The 23778-nt window shown below is 55.0% G+C and overlaps 1 protein-coding gene across 1 annotated transcript in view; it reads right to left on the bottom strand.

Annotated features, from left to right (window-relative positions):
• The window catches only part of FAM163B (family with sequence similarity 163 member B), a 34049-nt gene extending 12125 nt beyond the window's left edge, over positions 1-21924 (bottom strand). Inside the window, exon 1 of the mRNA XM_055270463.2 lies at positions 21611-21924. The gene's annotated coding sequence lies outside the window, so the exon portion shown is untranslated. The remainder of the gene's footprint in view (positions 1-21610) is intronic.
• Between the last annotated feature and the right edge of the window lie 1854 nt (positions 21925-23778).

Here is a 23778-nt window from a genome sequence, read left to right as displayed (position 1 = left end):
GGATCTAGCATGTTGAGGGATCTAGCATGTTGACAGATCTAGTGTGTTGAGGGATCTAGCATGCTGAAGGATCTAGCATGTTGAGAGATCTAGTGTGTTGAGGGATCTAGGATGCTGAAGGATCTAACGTGTTGAGGGATCTAGCATGTTGAAGGATCTAGCATGCTGAAGGATTTAGCATGTTGAGGAATCTAGCATGTTGAGGGATCTAGCAGGTTGAAGGATCTAGCATGCTGAGGGATCTAGCATGCTGAGGGATCTAGCTTGTTGAGGGATCTGGCATGTTGAGAGATCTAGCATGTTGATGGATCTAGCATGTTGAGGGATCTAGCATGTTGAGAGATCTAGCATGTTGAGGGATCTAGCATGCTGAAGGATCTAGCATGTTAAGGGATCTAGCATGTTGAAGGATCTAGCATGTTGAGAGATCTAACATGTTGAGGGATCTAGCATGCTGAAGGATCTAGCATGTTGAGGTATCTAGCATGTTGAGAGATCTAGCATGTTGAGGGGTCTAGGATGCTGAAGGATCTAGCATGTTGAGGTATCTAGCATGTTGACAGATCTAGCATGTTGAATGATCTAGCATGTTGAGGGATCTAGCAGGTTGAAGGATCGAGCATGCTGAGGGATCTAGCATGTTGATGGATCTAGCATGTTGAAGGATCTAGTGTGTTGAGGGATCTAGCCTGTTGAAGGATCTAGCATGTTGAGGGATCTAGCATGTTGGATCTAGCATGTTGAAGGATCTAGCATGTTGAGGGATCTAGCAGGTTGAAGGATCTAGCATGCTGAGGGATCTAGCATATTGAGGGATCTAGCATGCTGAGAGATCTAGCATGCTGCTGACCCACTCATTGTGCAGTTGGGTGGCTGTGCTCCCCAGAGAGGGGGCCTTGCCCAGGGTCACTGAGCACATCTGCTGCAGAGTGAGACACAGGCTAGTCACCCTGAATGGTTGTGGGCACCAAGTTGTTGGTAGAGGGGATGGGAGGAGGGCAAAGGACTGGGTTTCTGGATGCAGAGCTCAGCAGCCTCTCCCAGAAACCCCTGCTCTCCTGCTGTGACCACCTCATGGTCTGAAACATTTATGCACATCCCTGAAGAAGCTCGTGGTTCAGGCCCGTCTCTGTGTCAGGCCCTACAACTGTTGACAGTGATGATTTCAATACAGCAAAGAAACATGCTTTTCAACAAGTAGAATGCTCAGCAATACCCCCGGGAAATATCCCCTGGGAAATCCCGTGAGCTGGGGCTCCTGCCCATGCCATCCTGTGTTGCTCCACTGGGGTTCCTGAACCGTAAGTCTGAACAGGTCGCTGCCTCACTCAAACACCCTGCATGGCTCCCTATACCTCTTAAAAATAATAAGCACAGGATCCTGTGCCAAGCACCACTATCTCTGTGCCAGGAGGGCATGGCACCCTTCACCAATGTTTCGTTCAATTGCCGGGACAGCCAAGGCAAGGATTATTATTATGCCCATTTTACAGACAAGGAAACAAGAGAGCCAAGGAGCCTAGTGTGGGGAGAGAAAAGCACAAGGTCACATGGTGCGGGTTGAGGGCTCCAGGGGTGAACATGGTGTGCCACATCAAATCTGATGTATCTCCTTTTCCTTCCATCCCCCACCCTCAGCTTGTCTGTAGGGATGGGGTAAAATCACCGCCTTCCCTGCATCAGACCTAAGCCCCATGAAGGCAAGAACCTGGTTTCCCACTGCAGTCCTCTGGCCACCAGGGGGCGGCACAGTGCACACACACAGTAGGGCGGCATTGGTGCTGATTTCAATGCAGTGGGGGCCGCTGGGCACACTTGCACTGCAGGCCCTGAGTGGGCTGGGGTCTTGCCCTCGTGACCCCCACCCTCACCTAGCTGATCCTCAGTGTTTCCCAGGGGGCGGGAACAGCAGCACAGAGCTGTAGGCCAGGCCAGTGCTCCAGGCTGCCAGGAGAAGGCAGATGAGATGCACTAAGAACTTTCTGGGCTGCGGTTTCCAAATCTCCTGGCCGTGGGTCAGGAAATGGGGGGTGGGAGGGTAGGGCCTGAAAACCCCGGGCAAGTCCCAGCTCAGCTGCCAACGGGGCTGGCTTTTTCTCTCCCTTAAAAATAACAATGTGCAGAAGTTGGGTTCGTAAAACCCTCTCTGCTGCTGGACTTAAGTTTCCTTCCTTCCCTTCCCTCCCTCCCTCCCTCCCTCCCTCCCTTCCTTCCTTCCTTCCTTCCTTTCCTTCCTTCCTTTCCTCTCTCCTTCCTTCTTTCTCTCCTTCCTTCCTTCCCTCTCTCCTTCCTTCCTTCCCTCTCTCCTTCACTCTCTCTTTCCTTTCTTCCTTCTCTATTTCCTTTCTTCCTTCTCTCTTTCCTTCCTTCCTTCCTTTCTTCTCTCTCCTTCCTTCCTTCCTTCCCTCTCTCTTTCCTTCTCTCCTTCTCTCTCTCCTTCCTTCCTTCTTTCTTTCTCTCCTTCCTTCCTTCCTTCCTTCCCTCTCTTTCCTTCCTTCCTTCTCTCTCCTTCCTTCCTTCCTTCTCTCTCCTTCCTTCCCTCTCTCTTTCCTTCCTTCCTTCTCTCTCCTTCCTTCCTTCTCTCTCCTTCCTTCCTTCCCTTTCCTTTCTTCCTTCTCTCTCTCATTCCTTCCTTCCCTCTCTCCTTCCTTCCTTCTTTCTCTCCTTCCTTCCTTCCTTCCCTCTCTCTTTCCTTCCTTCCTTCTCCTTCCTTCCTTCCTTCCCTCTCTTCTTCCTTCCTTTTTTCTTTTCTCTTTCCTTTTCTTTTTTCTTTTCATTCTCTTCCTCGAACTGAGCCCAGCTCCTGGTCCTGACAGTTCAGGGCCTGGAAGGCGGACGGGAAGGAGGGCCAGGCCAGGACTTGATGGAACGACCAGAGGTCTCATTTATTAAACAAATAACTTAGCCCCGTGCTGGGCTGGGGGCTCCCTGGTGCTTCAGTGAACCCCATAGGCACGGCCAGCACAGGCACTTTGAGCATCCTCATGCAAAGACGAGGAAACGGAGGCACAAAGAGGGAGGAAACACAGGCTTGATGCAATTCCAGGCCTTTACCCACCAAAATGGCCCAGCGCCTTGAGATAACGTTCGATAAAACTCCCAGATGCTCAGTAAAGCCCTTGCTGACTCAGCCTTATGGACAGGAGCAGACGGACTCTCTGCTCAGTGGAGACTCACCTGGAGTCCCAGGAGAGCCCTGAGAGCGAGCAGACACATGGAAGGCAGCCCAGACCCCAGCCAGCAGTGTGGCCGGGAAACTCTGCCCCCAGCCAGGAATTCCAGCCGTTACCAAGGTCTCCTCTGCCTGTGGGGCCGCTGGGTGTCAAGGGGCCGACAGAACAGCATTCTCGGTCAGGACATGGGACTCATGGGGCCAGGTTGAGAAAGAACCCTGGATACCACCATTGCCTTTTGTGAAGGAAGCTTCCGGGGATCCTGAGAGAGGTACCAGCTCTGAAGCTCCCAGCCCTGCCCTCTGCGTTGGCAGAAAGTCTCTCTCCTTGGGTCCCTCAGCAGGCAGGCAGGCTCTGGACAGGGCAGGGCCCAGCTACCGGGGCATCCTGGTCTGTCTTCCAAGGCCCAAGCCCGGCCCACCCCACTCATGAGCAGCTGCCTCCCTTCTGGGTCTACCTTGCACTGCCATGACCACCCTCTGCTAAGCAACTGGCCTCCTGGGGCCAGGGCAGCCTCTTCCGCAGTGGCAGGCACCTGCTATGCCCTGGCACTGGGCCCCTGCCTCCCAGCCCTCTCCATCCTGGGTCCACCACAGCAGGCTTTGTATTTACCTAGGCCAGGAACAAGGTGCTGTTCCGGATGGGGGAGATACCCAGGCCCAGCCTCAGGGCACTGCCCACCTGGGTGTCCTGTGGGGGTGGTAGCTGTGGCTGAGATGACACCCACATTTTCCTGTTGGGGCTGTGCACACACAAGCTCATCCTGCCCCTCCTCCTGGCTTGTCTCCCTGCAGGGGACCCTGCCCGGCCTTCTGCACAGCCAGTGTGAGCCCTCCCTGCTCCAGTCCTCCCTGGTGCCCCCATAGCACCCGTCCCTCACATTGGGTTTGCACCAGCATCCCCCGAATGCACTGAAACCTGGCTGCAGGCACTACCCTGCAGCTTTGGACTCAGGTGGGCGGAGAACATGCCTTTCTCCCAAGTGCCCAGGGGATGCTGATGCAGCAGGCAGGGGGAGCACACTGGGGGAGAACACTGGGAGAACCACTGTCCCAAAGGATGGCCCCCAAAGCAGGTCCGGCCCAGCAGGAGCTCCTCTGAGTGAGTCCTCACTCCTTGGGACCAACCTGACCCTCACCCTAGGCCTGTCCGTGTGGCCTCCGCCTCAGGACGGGGACCGCTCTGGGGATGCACCTGCTGGCCTCAGGGGTTGTCCCTTGGCCTGGGAGACCCCTGGCACCCCCACTGTCCTCTCGTTTCCAGGTGACTGGCTCCTTCTGGCCCTTTAAGATGGTGCCGGGCCTCGCCTTCTCCAGGAAGCCTGCGTGACCTCCCCACTGCTCCCAGCCTGGCCCACCCTGCTCGTTTTCGTTTTCCTTGTTTTTCTGGAGCTGCTCCCTTGGCCAGCCTCCCCAGGACGCTGCGACCTCGTGTCCAGCTCCATGAGGGTGGGCCCTCAGCCTCACCTTGATGCACAGGCCTGGTAAACAGTGGGTGCTCCATAAATGCCTGTGGGCTGAGTCACTGTCTGAGGTGGAGCCCCTGGGAACCAAGCACCCTGGGAGGGCTGAGGCGGTGCCGTGCCCCTGTGGGACTTCTTGTCTACAGGAATCACGACTGCAACTCCAGGGAGCAGAGATGCATCCCCCTCTGCCATCGGGGAAGTTTCGGGAAAATCAACCTGAGCTCAGAATTGAGCTTGCCCCTAGGCAGCCTGAGAGGGAGGCCGAGGGTGTGTCCAGCAGCCACTAATGTCCCTCCCACTGGTCAGGTGGACTGGCAGCCTGGAGCCATAGACGAGTGCCTTCCCTCTTCCAGGAAGATGCCCACGCTGGCTGTGCTGAGGGGCTCACACAAGAAGGGCGAAGGGGTGGGGAGGCTGAGCCAGTGAACATTTCCCTCTCCGGCCAAGGGCCTGCCCTCTGCCAACTCACAGCCACTCTCCTTGCCTTTCAGCCACCACCCTGCTCCTGCAGCCTTGCAGATAACTACCAGTCTGTGCCTCCCCCAGGCCAGTGACTTCTTTACTTAAAGCACCATCAGCATCAACTAGGAGCTTGTTAAAATGCAGAGTTCCAAGTCCCACCCAGGCCGGTGGGGTCAGAAACTCTGGGGGTGAGGCCCAGCAAGCCCCCGAGAGGATTCTGACCGATGCTGCTGGAGAGCAACAGGCTGACCCCGGGCTGCACACTCGAATCACCTGGGGCAGTTACATCTGCCCCAGACCCGGCAGCATCCCAGGCCACTGACAGGACAAGCTCTAGGAGTGGGCCCAGGAACCAATACTTGCATATCTTTGCTGGTGGTGCCAACGTGCAGCCCAGGCCGAGGCCCTCTGAGTTAGGAACATGGAACGCGTGTGAGTGCAGTGTGCACCTGTGTGGCGCGGGTCAGCAGGAAGCAGAGCCTCCCTCTCATCAGTCTTTACGGGGACCTGGGTCATGCTGGGACCTGATGAAGGATCCCCCCTGTATCGCTGTGCCCATTCTGCAGATGAGCAAACAGCAGGGAACTGATTTGCCAAGGAAATGCAGCCAGCAGGAGGCAGACTCCCCCATCTCAGCATCTCTTCTTGCTCAGCCAACCAAGCAAAGTGACGCCTGGAGTCGGCTGTTTCCTCCTGTATCTCATCTCCAGAAAATCCTGCCCATTTAGTTTCCTGAGCAGCTCCAGAGTCCAGCATCTGTCCACTGCCATCCATCCCCTCTGCCACCCCCAGCCCAGGCCACCTCCACTGCCCCCTCTGCCAGCTGAGGTCATACACCTGCTCCCAGGCCCTCACCTCCACGCCCCTGCTCCAGGCAGCCTGTGCTTATGCCTGTTGCTATCACCTCTCCCTCCCAGGCCTGGATGCCTCTGATGCTGTGTCCATATCTGCCTGGGAGTCAGAAAGGCTTAGGCAGGAATCCAGACTCTCCCCATTAGCATCAGGGTGACCATGGCCTCAGTCTTGCCTCTGAAACAGTAGAATTATGACAATCTCCAGCTTTCCTCCCTCCTTTCCATGGCATCTGCTGAGAGCCAGCTGTGTACCAAGCACAGCCCAGTGCTGGGACCAGGGTCCCTGCCTCATCCTGGCCCAGGGAGATGGGCTGTCGGCAGGCTAGATTCGCACCCCAGCCCCAAACCTCAGACACTGCCCAGAGGCTGGTGGGGCCAGTGGCTTTGATGGCGCCTCGCTGGCCTCTCCTTGGAATTTCCCTTCCAAAGTCTGGGCTGGGAGCTCCAGAGCAGGCCCGTCTCAGCCACATCCACTCCCCCTCTGCCACCCCCAGATCTATGGGGCAGGCTCTCAGAGGAGATGACAGAGGTGGCCCGTGTGGAGCAGGTTCTGGAGCTGTGGGGACATTTCTGTGACTGTGCCAACTGGTAGGACTTCAATTATGTTTTAACAAGACAAGATCAGCTTGTGTAGACCACGCTGCGGTTTGGTTTCCTATCCCAGTGGCCACGTCCAGAGCTGTGCTCTCGGAATAGTGCCAAGGTTTCCTTTACAGCACATTTGTTTCCCGTAAGGTGTCCCCATCAGTCCTTCCAAGGAATCTCTCTGGAACACAGCTCCTGATCTAGGCCCCAAATGTCTGATGTCCTGGATCCTCCAAGGTTGCTCCTGATTTATATTTCTGGCCTCATCTGCACTGCCCCAATGCCCTTTAGACTTGTCTGGGTAAGAGGTTGTTCCTGTGGCCTCCCAGCCACCAACTTTGCATTTTCTTGCTTCTGGGCCTTTGCTAGTGCCATTCCCAGGACCTCGAACTCCCTTCCAGCTCTGCGTACTGAGATTCCTGGCCATCTGTCTCCATGCTCCTGGAGCAAGCCTTTCCTGATTCCCACCCCTGAAGATGGCTCCCTCTTCTGGGCTGTAGTAGCACCCACTGTCTGCACCACATGTCTGGCATTTATAGTTTATCAATAATTCAGTAGCAAATATTCCTTGAGCTCTTACTGCATCCTGGGCCCAGCTTTGGGTCCCTGCTTTTGTGGAGTTTTCAGTCTTGTGGGGGGACATGAATGTGCACTGGTGATTTCGGGAGTGCAGAGAGGAAGAATGGGGAGTGTTAACAGGGGCGGCAGCCAGGAGAGGTGACCCTGAGTGAGGGGCCCAGATGCTGAAACCTGAGGATGAGTAGCGAGAAGATGGGAAAGAGCACCCCGGGCAGGAAATGGCACGTGCAAAGGCCCAGAGGCAGGCAGGGCAAGGCAGGACCTGGAGAAGCTCATCTTGCTTGGAGTATAAGAGCAGGAGGGGGACAAGACAAGAGGGGCGAGGTCAGCAGAGACCCAGCAGACAGCAGGGCGTTGGTGCCTGAGCCAGACTTCCTGGAGCCCTGTCCCTGCCTTCCCTGTCACAGCTTGGTGCTCCTTCCTCTCCAAAACACTTTCTGGGTCAGTCTTCCTCACATTTTAACGTGCATTGAGTTGCCTGGGGAGCAGGGCTGCAGGACTGTGCATTTGTTTTTATTTGTTATGTTTTTGAGATGGAGTCTCCCTCTGTTACCCAGGCTGGAGTGCAATGGCATGATCTCAGCTCATTGCAACCTCTGCCTCCCAGGTTCAAGTGATTCTCCTGCCTCAGCCTCCCAAGTAGCTGGGACTACAGGTGCGTGCCAGCACACCTGCCTAATTTTTGTAGTTTTAGTAGAGACGGGGTTTTGCCATGTTGGCCAGGCTGTCCTCCAACTCTTGACCTCAAGTGATCCTCCTGCCTCGGCCTCCCAAAGTGCTGGGATTATAGGTGTAAGCCACTGCGCCCGGCCAGGAATGTGCATTTCTAAAAAGCATCTGGTGCTGCTGGTGCGGCACCCTCGGACCACACTTTGAGGACAAGGGGCTGCAGCCCTTGGCTTCTGGGACATCGTGCTCTCCCTGATCTCCCCCTCCCTCCTTGGCTGGTTTCTCCTCCTCTCCTGACCTCTAAGTGTGAAGGGGCCCAGGGTCAGTCCTCAGGTTCCCCTTCCTTCCCCATATCCACCCATTCCCATATCCACCCTTCCCACGGTGGCTTCCCCCACTTTACAGCTTCCAGGCCACATACCAAAAATATCCCCTGCTCCATGGTTGCTCTCCACCCCCTTAACCTGCTTGGTTTGTACCTTTACCCCATACTTGGCATATTATACGTTCATTTACTGTCTGTTTCTTCCCTCTGGAATTTGAGTTGCTGAGGACAGGGGCTCAGTCTCTTTATTCTGGTACCTGGAATGGCGTCCTGGGCCCATGGTGGGCAGCTGGTGACTCTCAGCCAAATGAGGAGTGAATGCGTCCGGGGGAAGGGTCAGAAGCATGCTGGCCAGGAGAGTAACTGGACTGGTTCTGCTTTTGGTAGTGGCTCTGTGGCTGTGGGTGCGAGGCAGGCATGGTGGGGTGAGTGTGGAGGCAGAGTGGGAGGAAGCCGTTCAGAGGCTGTGGTGGTCATCAAGAAGGAGGAGGTGGTGGGCTGGAAAGAAGGGGATGGGGGGATGAGTGGGAGGGAGCACTAACAGGGCTTGTTGGTGGTTTGATGGGGAACAGGGAGGAGTCCTGGGAAACCAGAGGCTTCTGGCCTGGGCGGCTGTGAGCGGGGAGCCCCCAAGTTTGCCATGCTCCTGTCTGGGAGCAGCACGGTGGGTGCCACTTGAATCTGGGCTGTGCATCACCTTGGCTAAGTTTCTTGGTTCCTCCATGTTTCAATTTGATAAAATGGAGATGACAGTAGAATTCACCCCATAATTGGTGGGCGGGGGCGGGGGTGGCTCACCCTTGTTGTGCAAAGCAGCATTAGCCAGAGTTTCAGCTAAGATGGGGTAATGGGGACTAGGCTTGCCCTCCTGCTTGAAGGTGACACCAGGTGACAAAGGAAAGCACTCCTCAAGCCATGGGGGAGAGACAAGGAGGGCCCTGTGGTGGCCCCAGCTCCCTCCAGCTGGAATCCCAGGCTATGGTGCAGGAGCTCGGGTGCAGCCTGCTGGTTTCCCTGAGTTGCGGAGAAAGATGATAGCCCAAGCAGGCCAAAGTGGCTGGAGGTCACAGGACACGGAACTGGGGAGGAGCCTGCTGCTCTGTGGGGGACCATGGGGCCACAGGGCTCTGCAGAGGGTCCCCCATGAGTAGCTGGCTGAACAGTGACTCAAATGTGTGCAAAACTACCTGAGGCCAGAGAAAGAACTAGTTGATAGGATTCCAGGGAACAATATTTGAAGCTTTCACAGGTCCAGAAATAGTTCCTCTTCCCACCAATCAGGGAAGGTTCTAATTCATGAAGCACTGGGTAGAGCGCTCAGGAGGGTTTGGACAAACGGCTGCTCTAGACTTGCCTAGCAAAGCTTAAAAGGCCTGAAAGGATCAAACTGTTTCCCAATAACTGAGCTGCATCCCAAAACAGACCTCACAAATATGTATTGCTATATAACAATGAAGTGGAATTCACAATGTCTGGCATCCAGTAAAAAAATTACCTAGCATGGAAAGAAGCAGAAAAATACAAACCACAATGAACAGAAAATCAATTCATTGGAACTAACCCAGAAGTGGCACAGATGATAGAATTAGGAGACAAGGGTATTAAAATAGTTATTAACTGTAGCTCATATGTTCAAAACACCAGAGGAAAACTTGAGTATATTAAGTAGAGACATAGAAGATAGGAAAAAGAACCAACCAAACTTCTAGAGATGAAAACATGACAATGCCTAAGATGAAAAATACAGTGGATGGAATTAACCTCAGACTAGATATTACAGAAGAAAAGATTAGTAAACTTGCGGAGAGCAATAGAAAGGATCCAAAATGAAATAGAGAGAAAAACATTAATAAACGAAAAAAACAAATGGAACTCAGTGAGGTGTGGAGAAGTTCAAGGGGTCTAACATATGTATAACTGGAATCTCCAAAGAAGTTGGGGCTGGTGCAAAAAACAATTAGAATAAATAAATATTGGCTGAAAAATTTCCAAATTGGATGATATTATAAGCCCACAGATCCAAAAAGCTCAACAAACCACAAACACAAGAAACAGGAAGAAGAAAACACCAGGGAACATTATAATCAAATTGCTTAAAACCAGCAATGAAGAGAAAAATCTAAACACAGAGCAAAGGGCTGCATGACCTACAAGGGCCCGAAGGTAGGAATGACGGCAGACTCCTTGCTGGAGACAATGAGAGCCAGGAGACAATGGAGTGGTGTCTTTCGAGTACTAAAAAAAGAAGGCCATCAACCTGGAATGTGCAATCCAGAAAAAGAAAAAAACCCTTCCAAAATGAAGGGGAGATGAAGAGCAGCATTTACACTGTCTCCTCTTCTAGACTTGTCCAGGGGACAGGGCTCAAAGCTCAGCTCCTTCTCAGACACACAGGTCTGGACCTACCACTGTGGATTCTGATTTTCTCACTGGGTTTGGGTCCCAACCTGAGCCATGGTGACAGCATCGAAGTGGCCAGTCTGGGGCTCCCTGCTCAGCCTTCAATCTCACAAAACCCAGCTTTGAGGCCTCCCTGGGAGCCAGGCGGTGGGAGGTATTTTGTTCGTGGGGGACTGGGTGGAGTTGGGCTTGTCTTGTTAGAGGCAGGGTTGAGGAGACAGCAGCTCCTCAGGGGCTCTCCCCCTGGGGACCCCAGTCCCTTGGGCCCAGGCCCTTCTGAGCAAGCATGGGGTGGAACAAGGCACAGGGTGGGGTGCGAGGCATGTTCTGCACACCAACCCTGAACCATATGCGTCCTTACCCATCAACACAGGAGTGTGAAACAAAAGAGAAGTGCATTAAAAAAAAAAAAAACAACAAACCAAAAAATATATAATGTCTATTTTAGCTGTTCACAAGGTTACAGGCAGTTTCCATGGCTACAGCTGTGCGCTGCGTGTGCTGGGGTGAGGAGGTGGGGCTCTTCTTAACCTAACCGTTAGGGCACTTAGACAATTTCGGCCCAGGAGCCAGGCACCCGCTGCTGGTGGGAGAGAGGGAAGGAGGGAGGGAGAGAGGGAGGGAGGGAGAGAGGGAGGGAGGGAGGGAGGGAGGGAGAGAGGGACTGCTCTCCCAGGACTGTGATGTCAGTGGTGAATTAGAATAACACACTCGTGCTCCTCAGCACGCTGGTAGTTTTGGCTGAGTTTTTGGGTCTATATCTCCCTGGAGAGAGCAGCCTGAGAGTTAGAGACAGGAGTCCTCATCTTATTTCACAGGTGGGGCACTGGGGACAGGGACCTGAGGCACCAACAAACAGGTGGCAAATGAACACCTGGGCTGCTGGCTCATGTGCCTGTCCTCCAGGGCTCCTTTCAGTGGCCCCTCTCAGGCTGCTCAGAACAAAGGTGCCCTGAGATCCCTGCCCCCATCAGGGAGAGCCCAGGGCAGATGGAGGGGAAGGGTGCCAGCCTGCCCCTGCTGGATGCAGGCAGCGTCACCTCCCCCAGGGGCCCTCCCCGCTTCCCTGTGAGTGGCCCTTGCACCCCTGCCCTGGGGGCACCTTCCACCTGGCCTGAGCCCCACACTTTCAGCTTTGTCTCCCACCCTCCTCCTGTCCTGCCTCTGGGCTCCAGCCATTCTGGCTTTTAAATGCCTCACCTGCACAGAGTTCGCCTCTGCCTCCTGGCCTTTGCACACACTGCTCCATCGACCCGGAACTGCCATCCACTCCTTGCATGGTCAGGTCAGGCTCCTGCTCAGCTCTCAGCTCAGACGTGACTTCAGGGAAGATTTGCTGCCCACCCAGGCCTCCTCTGGGCTCCCCTTCCCAGCACACATTGCTGCATTGTGCCACAAAGGGAACCTGGGTCCCAGGACCCCACTGCAAGCCCGACAGCAGCTGAAGCCTGTGTCTGTGTGTTTGCATCTGTGTGTGTCTGTGAATGTGTGTCTGTGTATCTGTGTCTGTGGGTGTCTATGTCTAGGTGTGTCAGTGTGCAAGGGGTGTGTGTATGTGTGCATGCATATGTATGTGTCTGTGTGCATATGTTGAGTGTGTGCATGTGTTTCTGTGTATGCATGTATGTGTCTGTGTGCATGTATGAATGTGTGTGTGCATGTATCTGCATGCAGGTATGTATGAGTGCATGTGTGTGAGTTGTGTCTGTGTATATGTGTGCATGTGTGTCAGTGTGCATATGTATCTGAGCATGTGTTCATGTGTGAAAGTGTGTGCATGTGTGAGCATGCACATGTGTGTGTGCATGTGTGTGGTCTGTATGCATGTACAAGTGTGTTTTTGTGCATGTGATCTGTTTGCATGTGAGTATATGTGCACGAATGTGTCTGTGTACGAGTGTGTGTGCATGTGTGTGCTAGTGTGTCTGTGTGCATGTGTATGCATGTGCAAGTGTGGGTGTGGTCTGTGTGCATGTGTGTGAGTGTGGTCTATGTGCACATGTGTGTGCATGTGTGTGTGTGTGCATATGCGAATGTGAGGGTGTGTGTGGCCTGTGTGCATATGTGTGCATGTGTGTGTGGTCTGTGTGGATGTACAAGTGTAAGTTTGTGTGTGCATGTGTGTGTGTCTGTGTGCATGTGTGCGTCTGCATGTGTGTGGTCTATGTGCATGTGTCTGTGTGCGTGTGTGAATGTATGTGTGTCAATGTATGTGTGCGTGTGTGAATGTATGTGTGCATGAGTGTGAGTCTGTGTGCATGTGTGTGGGGGAATGTGGTCTGTGTGAGTGTGTGTGAGTGTGTGTGTGTAGTGCTGAGAGTGGATGAAGAGCAGCATGCAGGGGCAAAGGTACAGTCCAGCAGCCTGGCCCATCCCAAAGAGACTGGCTAGCCCACACGGCAGCCAGGGCAGGGGCGTGTGCCACGGTACCCCTGTTTCCCTGTGGTGCCACCCACTCTCAGTTCAGTGGAGCCCAGGTCACCTGGCACTTACGAGGGAAGCCCCAGATGGCCCCTGCAGCTGGGCCTCTAGATTCCTGCAGTTCATTTAAAGCTGGGCCCAGCTTGTTCCCTGGAGCTTTCGATGGGGTCTGCAGTGGGATGGGGTGGGAGCAGGGGTGAAACCAGAGGGTAAAAGGATGGGTGGAAGCCCAAGGACTCATGGGGCTTGAGGAGAGGTTGGTCTGAGCTCCTGGAGTCGCGGGCTCCCAGAATCTTAATGCCACATTTTAGAGTCTTAGAAAATCAGAATATGTAACCAATGGCTGCTCAGAATCTGAGACTCCTTTCCTCTTAGATTCGGAAGGGACTTTGGAAGATAACTAGTGTAATCGCATGCTCAGTGAACAATCACAGACGCTCCCTAACCCCCTTTCCCCTCCAAATAACAATTCATCCAAGCCCATTAACTCAACTCTCCCTTGGTAGGGGGTAGCGGGGGCGCTTCATTGCCTCGAGTTCCTGGCTGAACTCCAGACGTTTTGCTCTTCCCTGACGTCACCCCAAGTTCTCTTCCAAGTACGAGCCATGAGGACCCCTGGGAGGGCCCTACCCGCCCGCAAGCTGTCTGGGAGCAGGGCCTCAGAGGGCAGCAGAGCCTGTGAACTGACAACCCTTCTTCCATCCCTCACTCTATTCACTCCTCCTGGAGCCCTGACCACCCACTGCCCCATACTAGGCACAGGGGTTCCAAAGACCCACTGGGCCCCCTTCCTGAGCCTCTGAGCTCTCTGGGCAGGGCGCGTCTTTGGAGCCCACTCAGTGATTCTATTATAACTTGTGCAGGTAACTCTGCTGCCCTGAGCAATCTTTGACCAAGGCTTCAGCAAAGACCCTGCCTGGAGCAATTTTTTAACATTAATTTTCCTTTTTAAATAAATTGGGCTCAGCCATTTTTAAACGAGTGGAGGTGTGCTGTTGAAAGGGTCTGTCTTGCAGATAAAGGATTTTTTAGAAACTGGTCATGCTGTCAATACAAATAGCAGCATTAACCCCAGGGGCCTGGCCAGGTGAGACCCACCACCTCTGGAGTTCCCTTCCGATTACTGAGACCCCCATAACTGGAGAATGACGGGTGCCACATGGGTCAGACGCAGCTGCCCCCTGGACTGTTCCTACACGCTGGCTCGCTTCCTGTTTCTGGAACACTGCAAGTCCCTTCATCCCTGAGGATGTTTTGCTGGTTTTGAATGTTTTGAGGGAAGACCCTGATGGGAAACCAGACGCCATCTCTGTCCCTAATCATGGGGTGTCTTGGTCCGGGGGAGCCACAGCCACACAAAACACCCAGCCATCTGACCACCATGGCGTCAGGGCGCGTCTCAGAAGGGCTGACTAAAGCTGGGACCTGGCACTGGCCAGGAGGTCCTTCAGGCAGAGAGGGGGGCAGGTGGGAGGAGCCTCAGGAGGAAGGGACTCTGAGGGTTCCAGAAACAGGCAGTAGCCAGCACACAGGAGTGCTGCAGGGAGGACCAGCAGGGAAGCTGGGGGCTGGCAGGGTCTGTCCTGGGTGGGGCTCCACCGGCTGCATCGGGGCTGGGTTCTATCCTCAGCTGGGAATGGTTTTAAGCAGGGTTTGAACCCTGCCCCCCCACCGCGCGCGCGCATGCGCGCACACACACACGGAACTTTAGCATTGCCGCAGGGGCCACTTGGCAGGCCCTGCCTCCAGCCATGCCCAAGACCTGCCATATAACAAGTTCCATCTGCTGCACTTCTACCTGGGTCTGGGATCTCCCATGGGTGACGATGGATAAGTCCTCATCACCCTGCAAGTGGGAAAGAGCCAGGACCATTTTCATAGACCAGGAAACTAGGGCACAGAGAGGTTTAGTAATGTGCCTACGCTTACCAGCTGGAAGAGTTCGAATCCGGGTGGGGTTGAGCTGTGGGGTCCCACGCTTGCGACTGTTCAGAGCATCTGGCTGGTTCTGTGGATGTGCCCTCCCTGCTCCTGCCTCCCCCTGCTTCCCTCCACCAATGCTACCCGCTCCCCTTCTGGCACCTGGGGAATGATGAGCACTCCCAGGAAGAGACGGGCCAGCAGTGAACAGGACAGCTCAGCCCAGGGGTGACAAAAAAGACCACATGAGTGATTGTTCAAGACTCTGCGTTGGAAAACAATTTTTTTTTTTGAAATAGAGATCTGTTCAGTAATTAGAGGGAACTCTCATGTGGGAAGTTCCATGAAGTTAAAATTAAAGTTGACTACATTTTTAATTTTGTAAATGGGTTCACACAGAGGCAGGAGGCTTCTGCATAATGAGTGTTTAACCAAACAAACTCTAAACACAGGTAAATACCAGAAGCTCGCAGTCGACAATGTTGCAGATAAGCTGATGTTTTTCTAGTAAAATACTGGACCCTTTTTTCTGCCTTCCTATGAACCAGAATCGAATCATTATATCCCAGAATCAGCCCTCTTAAAGCAGTGGCCAGTTTTGAACCGTTTAGAAGGGAGACCTGAGATGGGATTCTGGCCCTAAATTGGGCCCTCCTTTCAGCTGAGTCTGCTGGGCTCCGGGGCGGAGTGGGGGCCAGCGCAAGAGGTTGGCCCAGGGAGAAAGGGCACCTGGGGTGGGCAGGTGCTCGCCTTCGGATTGGGAAAATGAACATCTTTATTTTTGCCTTAGGAAAGTTCCCTAATGAATCAAGTGAGACTGCAATTGCCAACGCCAACTGGAGAACTTGAAAACAGGATGTAAACATGACATTTCAAACACAAAGGTAAGGCCCCTGACAAATGCTACAGAGAAACCACTGATGCTCCCAGACACCTCCTCCCCTACTGCTGTGGGTCCAGCGCATCCCCAGCACGTCCCACCGCAGCCAGCCTTTTCCTCCAGGGCCTCAGAGCACTCTTGGCAAAATAATCAGAGCTAACGCTAGGGGGATGTGTTGGCAGGAACCACAGAGGGTCTGCATGGCTGGTGAGCGCAGTGGAGACCAGGGGATGAGAGCTGGCCGACAGCATGTGGGAAAAGTAACCCCAGCCACAATGCAGCTTGGAAAGCTAAAAGCCAATGAGACGACAGGGAAGTGGCCCAGCCTGTTCTCTCCCACCCCCAAAGGGAGTAGAGGAAATTCAGGGGCCTCTTTAGCGGGGCCATTGCTCATTAGCCAAAGTCGACAGACTAGTCCTCCTGCCTCCTGGTGATGGCAGGAGCCCCCATGTCTATGCCACATCAGCTCCTTCCTGCTCCATACTGATCCTTCAGGGCTTAGCTCAAGCCCCACCTCCAGGAAGCCTTCCCTGCCTGCTCCAGCCCAGGGCGTACGTTCCTTTGAATCTGGGGCACCTGCTACCTTGCAACCATCTTCTAATCCATGGACAGCTGCTTTTGCATTGCTTTTTCTTTTCTTTTCTTTTTTTTGGGGCGACAGATTCTCACTCTGTCACCCAGGCTGGAGTGCAGTGGTGTGATCTTGGCTCACTGTAACCTCCGCCTTCCAGGTTCAAGCAATTCTCATGCCTCAGCCTCCCGAGTAGCTGGGATTACAGGCGTCCAGCAACACACCCGGCTTTTTTTTTTTTGTATTTTTATTGGAGATGGGGTTTCACTGTGTTGGCCAGGCTGGTCTCAATCTCCTGACCTCAAGTAATCCGCCTGCCTTAGCCTCCCAAAGTGCTGGGATTATAGGCATGGGCCACTGCGCCTGGCCTGTTTATTTCTATTCACGCTGCACATCCCTCGTCCAATGATGAAATCCTTCCCTGGAGTGATTACTTGGGTGAACAAGTATATAAAATGAACACGCACACAAAATAAAACCTGTGGATGTCCTACATGACTGTTTACTGATATGGGTCCAGGTAAATCAATGGCAGACTAGGGTGTCGACATGCAGACACAGCCAAGACCTGTTAAATCAAAACGACAGGGAACAACACACACAGACTGGTCTCTCGGTGGTGCCCGGTGTGGCTGACAAACACGTCACTGACACAGCCGAGCACCGGGGGGCAGGCCACACCCAGGAAACCGGGGGCTTTTACTTTGTAAAAAACCAGCCAACCAACCAACCAACAAAAGCTGAACAGCTTGGTTTTTCTCTTACTGCAAGCATGTATTTCTTTTATTCAAACACCCTTTAATATATGAAGTGAAATATATAAGGAGCATGAAGGAGACAGTCACCCTTGCTTTATGCAAATAGAACCTCTTTTCTGCCATGGTGGGCGGTGAGTCTCAAACTCCACGGAACACAGGAATCACCCGGGGGCCGGTTATAACAGGTCTGGGGGCCTGGGAACCTGCATTTCTCACGGGTTCCTAGGGATGCTGCTGCTGGTCCTCGAAGCCCATCTGGAGGAGCACGATTTCAGATTGCTGTCTATAAGGTAGTGCAGCCAAATACAGCAAATGCAAATGAGGATGATTACAAAAGAGAGAGGACGGTTCTCCAGGGACCCGGGACCTGCCAGCAGGCCCAGCTCCCAGACAGGGCCAGCCTGTTGCACACAGAAACTGTGGACCTGCTAGTGAGGAACGGAGATGGAGGTGGCGATGACCCTGCCTGTGTGTGAACACTGAGGTCAGGAGCCAAGGCTGCCCCACGGTGTGGGGTTTGCCTGCTTGCCAGGTGCAGTCCGAGGCCTGTGGGCCCTGAGGCCACCTTACGGCAGAGCCAGGAAGTGAGCATAGGTCGGGGCTGCGTGGGGTGGAGCTGGCCTGGAAGAGGTTTTCGCTAGGGCTCGGCAGGGCGCGGGCTCTTCTCCCGGTCCGCTGGCTGGGAAGTAAGCTGGCACATCTGAGGCGGATGTAATGATTGCCATTTTATGAATGAAGAATCTGGGGCCCAGAGAGGCTGAGTAACCTCACGAGGGACACACAGCTTGGATGGAAAAACAGCTCTGCTGAGCTACAGAAGCTGTGCTCTTGTCCACTCAGCCACACTGCCACCCTCAGTAGCCAGGGAATGTGGTGGACGAGGTGGCAGCCCTAGGAGCCTGGTTTGTTTTGGGGTCTCTGTCCCAGTCCCTGCCCAGCCTCCACCAGAGCCCCCTAGCTGGTGCAGCCTTCTTCCACCTCTGCCACCTGGGAAAACTGAGCACGAGGGCAGAGGTGACTAGCTCGGTCCGGCAGGGACCCACTCCCACAGGCACGGCTCCCCGAGGGCTGGGAGCGCCCAGAGCACAGGCGGTAACATCCAGCCCAGTGGGATGACGGCTCTGACACTGAGCTGCTGCTAAAACAATAGTCCCCCCACCGGGCCCCCGGGGCCGCAACCTAACTGCTTACGTGCGGCCCATCCTGAGCGTCCGGCGCTGCCTGAGCCTGACTTAAGGGAGCGGTATAGGAGTGACCTTTGGGCAGTCTTAGGCCGTCTCCCATCACCCCAACACAAACATCCAGCCCCCAACATGCTTGTCACCTGTGCTCTTCTTACCACCCTGGTCTAGGTCCCCATCATTTCCCTTCCTCCCCAGCTTCCTGCCTGCAGGGCCCCCTCTCCAAGTCATTCCCCTTGGTGCAGCCAGAGAGGGTCCCTACAGGCCAGAGCTGACCATGTCCCTCCGGGCTCCCAGAGCCTGGTTCCTGTGGACTTTGGCGGAAAGCCCAACCACTGAGCAAGGCTTACAAGCCTGGCGGAATCGGGCCCCACCTGCCTCTCCAGCCTCCTCCCGTCACTGATGAGGCCTGAGGGAAGGAGGAGGCACAGTCTCCATTTTCCAGCCCAAGACCTTCAGGCCCAGGGTTCCACAGCCAGAAAGCAGCAAAGCCGGGCTTTCAACTCTACCTCCACCAGCCCACTTCACCCCAGGGGCAACAGGATTCCTTCCCCTCTCCAGCAACCCCCAGCAAGCGGGGATTGGGCCAAGGCCTGCGGGAGGATTCAGCAATGGAGGGAGGGAGCTGGCAAACACCGAGCCCTCGGAACTCATCAAATCCCCTCTGGAGCAACTCCAAAAAGACTGGGGCACTGCAAGAAGTACCAGTGCCAAGTGTGGCAGCAGCTGGCAGAGAAGCCCCCCAGCCCCACCCTGGCCTCTGTAGGGTGGGCCCCAGGACCACACGCTCTCGGCGTCCAAAAGCCTTTCGGCCAGGCTCACGGTTGCCCCGGTGTCCCATGTGCCGGCAGGGAAGGCAGGAACACCCTCATTTTTGCAGATGGGGATGCGGAATGATGCGCCTGTGGTCTGGCCTGGAATCCACTCTCTCTGCCACACAAATTGCCATTTTACTGACACATAGATCAGGACTTGGTACTCTGGAGAGGGAAGTGGCGGTGGGGCAAAGAGCTGAGTGGAGGACAGAACGTGGGCTCGGCTGCTACTCTGCCTCCCCTCCTGCCCCGGGAGTTTAGAATCAGAGGTAATTGACTGAGATGTAACAAATCTCTCCCCTCCCGAGTGCTGTAATTATTCCTCGCTGGAGCCCACTGCCATGAGGCTGCAGAGGCAGGTCCACGTGGCAGGAGCCAGAGGTCTCACTGCAGGAGCGGGTCCCCATGCTGTGAAGCCTCACCCAGAACCAGCACCAGAAAAGTCAGGAATGTAGAGCCAGCCCCTAAATATACAAAACGGGGGTGGTCATGTGAGTAGGGAGTAGGGTTGGCAGGGATTGGGGGCTTGGACTCAGGTCAGTCCGAAGACTTCAAAACTGCTCTGTGCTCCCTCAACACCATGGCAAAAAGGGGGGGAACTGCACTCCTCCCAGCTTCCCTACTCCATCCGGGGCTTAGAGGAACACAGCTGCAATGGCTCAGAGGGGGGACATGAAATGATCCACCCCATAATCTTGTACATGGGAGACTGAGGTCTAGAGAGGAAAGTGACTTGCCCAAGGTCACCCAAAAAGGTGGACAGAACTCGAGTCCCGACTTCTCCATCTGTGCCCACCTTTCCCCAGGTGCCCTTGTTCATGTTTGCTGACGGTACTGGCGTGACAGACGTGTGTTGGGGACTCCAGCCTCAAGGGCAGGAGGAGCTCTGTGGGGCTCCTTCCCCTACCTGCTGGAGAGGCGAGGGTGGAGAAGCTGCAACACCTCTGCGTGCCAGGATTCTGAGTGGTGTCGGCAAGTCCTGAGAGTCCAGCAGTGCACCCTGGAGCTCCCACTCCCTCCCCATGCAACTGGGGCGCTGAGGCCGGGAGAGCCTGTGCCTCCTTCCCAGACCCCCAAATCCTTCACGAGCCATTGCCAAGCTTTCCGGGTGAGTCCAGACAAGCCAGCCCCATTGGAAACTCAGCTGATAGGGAAACCAAAACCCAGCTGGATCCAGGATACAAAGACTGCCCTGTGGGTCTTTTTCATAGGGTCGTGCAGATGCTCAACAAACTGCCAGAAAGTGCAAGACCGAATGAACAAAACCCCACATTTCCTGGGCCCCCGAGCCTTAGGGTGAGATTTTTTCATAAGCCGTCAGCACCTAAGCTGTTTAGGAAGCTTGCAGTCAGTGCACCAAGAGTTAAAACCAGCCCTTGCCCAGCCCAGGAAGTGCTGGTTCTCACCTGCTCAGGTGGGTAGAGCCCTGGTCACCTCCACTTCACTCTCAATTCTATAAGAGGGAGAAGGTGGGAAGATGGGCAAAGGTGCTTTCCCAGCAACCCTGAACTTTTTTGGGGTTGGCAGTTACTGCTCTCCCCAGAAGCCCTGAAGAGCCTGAGCTGGCAGGGGCTGAGGGAAATGCAGGGGAGAAGGCTGGCAGGGTGGCCCGCTGGTTCTCCTGGGCTCCTACTTCCTGGGGAAGGTGCCAGGACGAATGCTGGGGCTCAGCCCTCAAGGATACTCCCCTTACCCTGCAGAAGGGTCCATGAACTTGACCCTTGAGTTTCTTGTCTCAGAGCCATCGGGGTTGCTACAGGACACATACTGGCAGGACCACTTGTGCCCGGGCAGTCCGTGGCTGCGGGAGGACAGGACACGAGTGGGGTGAGGCAGTGGAGCCCCGAGGACCCATGTCGAACATCTCTTCGGTTTTTGGTGTGTTGAGTCTTTTCCTTTCTGGTTGAGGAAACCCAGTGACAATTAGGCGCCCCCCACCTGTCACTGAAGCAGAGATTCCTAACAAAGCTGTGAGGTGGTGGTGACAGAGGCCGGCGTGTTTGAGGCCAGCTCCACCACTTCCCCACTCTGTGATCTTGGGCAAGAGACCAAACTTCTCAGAGACTCAGTTTCTGCATCTGTGAAATGGGGCCAATGCCCCTTTCTCGTGGGTGTTGGGTGAATGGGGTGGGATGAAAATGCAGCACCGGCTCTGGCACAAGGCAAAGCTCAGCAAATGAAAAAGTCTTAGCTCCTGGCAGGGAGAGAAGGCGGCCAGGTTTCCAGTCGGCTCCTCTGGGAAACTTTCCCTCCCCACTGCCCCCCTCCCCCAGGCCACTGTTCCGAGGGAAATGAAGCCCCCCTTCCTAAAGTGGGTCCCCTGCCTCTTCCTTAGGCCCTCGTGCCCACCTGGGCCTCAGTCTCCTCCTCAGGGATGCGCTTTGAGGGTGGAAGCCAGGGGATGGGTGACGCCAGCTGGGTCAGGGGACCTGGTGCGAGGCAGCCAGGGCAGGCTGCAGTGGGCACTCTGGACGAGTGGGCACCTAGCTGGAGCTTTCCAGCCTGCGTCTTCTGCCCCACACCCCGTGACCCGCGGCCCGCTCGGCCCTTACCTTGAAGCATGGGAACCGCGCTGCCCCGGCCGCGAGGACTTGGGCGCACGTGACGGGGCGGGCGGGCGTCCGTCCTGGGCAGGGCGCAGCTAGCGGCGGCCGCTCATGCCCAGGCCACGGCGGTGGCGCCTGGTGGGGCTGGGCGGGCGAGGCGGGCGCTGAGTGGCCCGGGAGGCCCCCGGGGAGGCGACTGCGTGCCCGGGCGGGCACCCCTGCCAGCTCTGCGCTGCGGCCACGACTCCGGACGCCCCGGCTGGCTCCCTGCGAGCTGCACGCGCGGCTCCAGCCTGGTCCCGAGCGCAGGGCGCGCGCTGGCGGGGAGGGCGCGCGCCCGAGCTTGGCGGGGAGCGCGCGTCACCGGCCCGCGCGCGCAGTCGTCGGGGGATGCCGGGAGCGGCCCGGGGAGCTGTCCCTGGTGCTGACGGCTCGTCCGCTCTCGCCCGGGCCTCGCGACCTCCTGGAGGCCTGGGGGTGCCCCCACCCTGGCCCGCGCCCTGCGGTGTTCCCTCTGCTCTCCGCCTGCTCTCGGGGCGTTCCGGCTTCCACAACGTTGGGATCTGGAGTCAGGCCGAAGCTGCTGCTTATCCACAGTGGGGCAAGTCCCTTACCCTGGTTGAGCGGCTGGTTCTTATCTTTAAAATGGGGAGTTAACACCAGCACCTTTAGGGTTGGTCTGAGAATGAAATCCGATGATGTTTCGAGGCCCGGCACACCATATGTGCTTAATAAATGCTCGCCTTTGTTACTATTTATTTCCCTTCTCTGAGTTAGCAACCCTGGAGCAACTGAGAGGAAGGGCAGGGCTTACTCTGCTCCCGGTGAGTGGCTGTTTGGGGCATGGCGGCTGCCTTTGGATCTCTCCCACATCCACGGGGAAGGGGAGCAGATCCCTTCTCCCTGACCCCAAAGCACTGAGCTAAGACCAACGGCTAGACGTTAAAACAAGGCAGATTTGGGCTGGATATGAGGGAGACCTTTCTGACCTAAGGCTCCTACTCCTGAGAGGAGTGCCCCAGGAGGCATTCTCCTGTTTCTGCAGGTCCTCGAGCTGAGGCTGCAGTCGCAGGGACCCTGAACGGAGAGAAATCTGGTGTTAAGAATGTTAGGAAGGCTTTTGTGTTAGAACATATACAGCAATCAGAGCTGTGCCTGGTAGGAAAGCACCATATAAATGTGTGCTTTTTTTTTTTTTTTTTTTTTTTTTTTGAGACATATCACTCTGTCATCCGGGCTGGAGTGCAGTGGCGTGATCTCAGCTCACTGCAACCTCCATTTCCTGGGTTAAAGTGATTCTCTTGCCTCAGCCTCCCGAGTAGCTGGGACTACAGGCGTGCATCACGACACCCAGGTTGTTCTTTTTGTATTTTTAGTAGAGACGGAGTTTTGTCATGTTGGCCAGGCTGGTCTTGAACTCCTGACCTCAAGTGATCTGCCCGCCTCGGCCTCCCAAAGTGTTGGGATTACAGGCGTGAGCTGCCACACCTGGCCTTAAATGTGTGCTTTCATTATGATCAACCTGTAAGTTCTGTATAAAAAACTCCATCCTGGTAGTAACCATAACCTTGCTTCATTCTAGACATGAGAATACTGAGGACAAACAGAAGAGTAAAGTGCTTGGAGTCCATTTCCCTTTTACAGATGGGCTGAGCACAGATGGGTGAGCAACTTGCCCATGGACAAGAGAGTGAGTGTTCATGCCACACAGACATGCTCCAAATGTCCAGCCTGCTGCCTCCCCTGCTGGGGCCCCTGGCGAGGGCCCCTGCTGAGTTTCTCCAGGCTGATCAGGTCACTTTGACCATAGAGAGTTTTCTTATAGCTAACCAGGCTAGTCCTCCTTCCTCTTAACTAATGGGAAAAGCTGGTCCCTGCCCCCTGTGAGTATCTTGTTCTCTTCCAAGCAGGATAATTAAACATCACCTGCTTCATTTCCCAAGGGACCAGGGGCTGTGTTTGATTCATTAATTAACTGCGAGTAGTACCTGCTCCCACCAGGCACTTGTCTCATGATAAACATCACTCATTATGTGCTTAATGCGTGCCAGACACAAGGCTAAACACCGTGCGAGCATTGCCTCATTTAGTCTTCTCAGCGATCCGATGAGATATGGATACTGTCATTACCCTGACTTTGCAGGTGAAAACTTTAGGCTCAACGGCAGCAGACC

Source organism: Symphalangus syndactylus, chromosome 3 (genome assembly GCF_028878055.3).
Source record: "Symphalangus syndactylus isolate Jambi chromosome 3, NHGRI_mSymSyn1-v2.1_pri, whole genome shotgun sequence".
Classification (NCBI taxonomy): domain Eukaryota; kingdom Metazoa; phylum Chordata; class Mammalia; order Primates; family Hylobatidae; genus Symphalangus; species Symphalangus syndactylus.
Note: the sequence above shows the minus strand (reverse complement) of the source record. Positions and strands in the feature narration are given on the sequence as shown.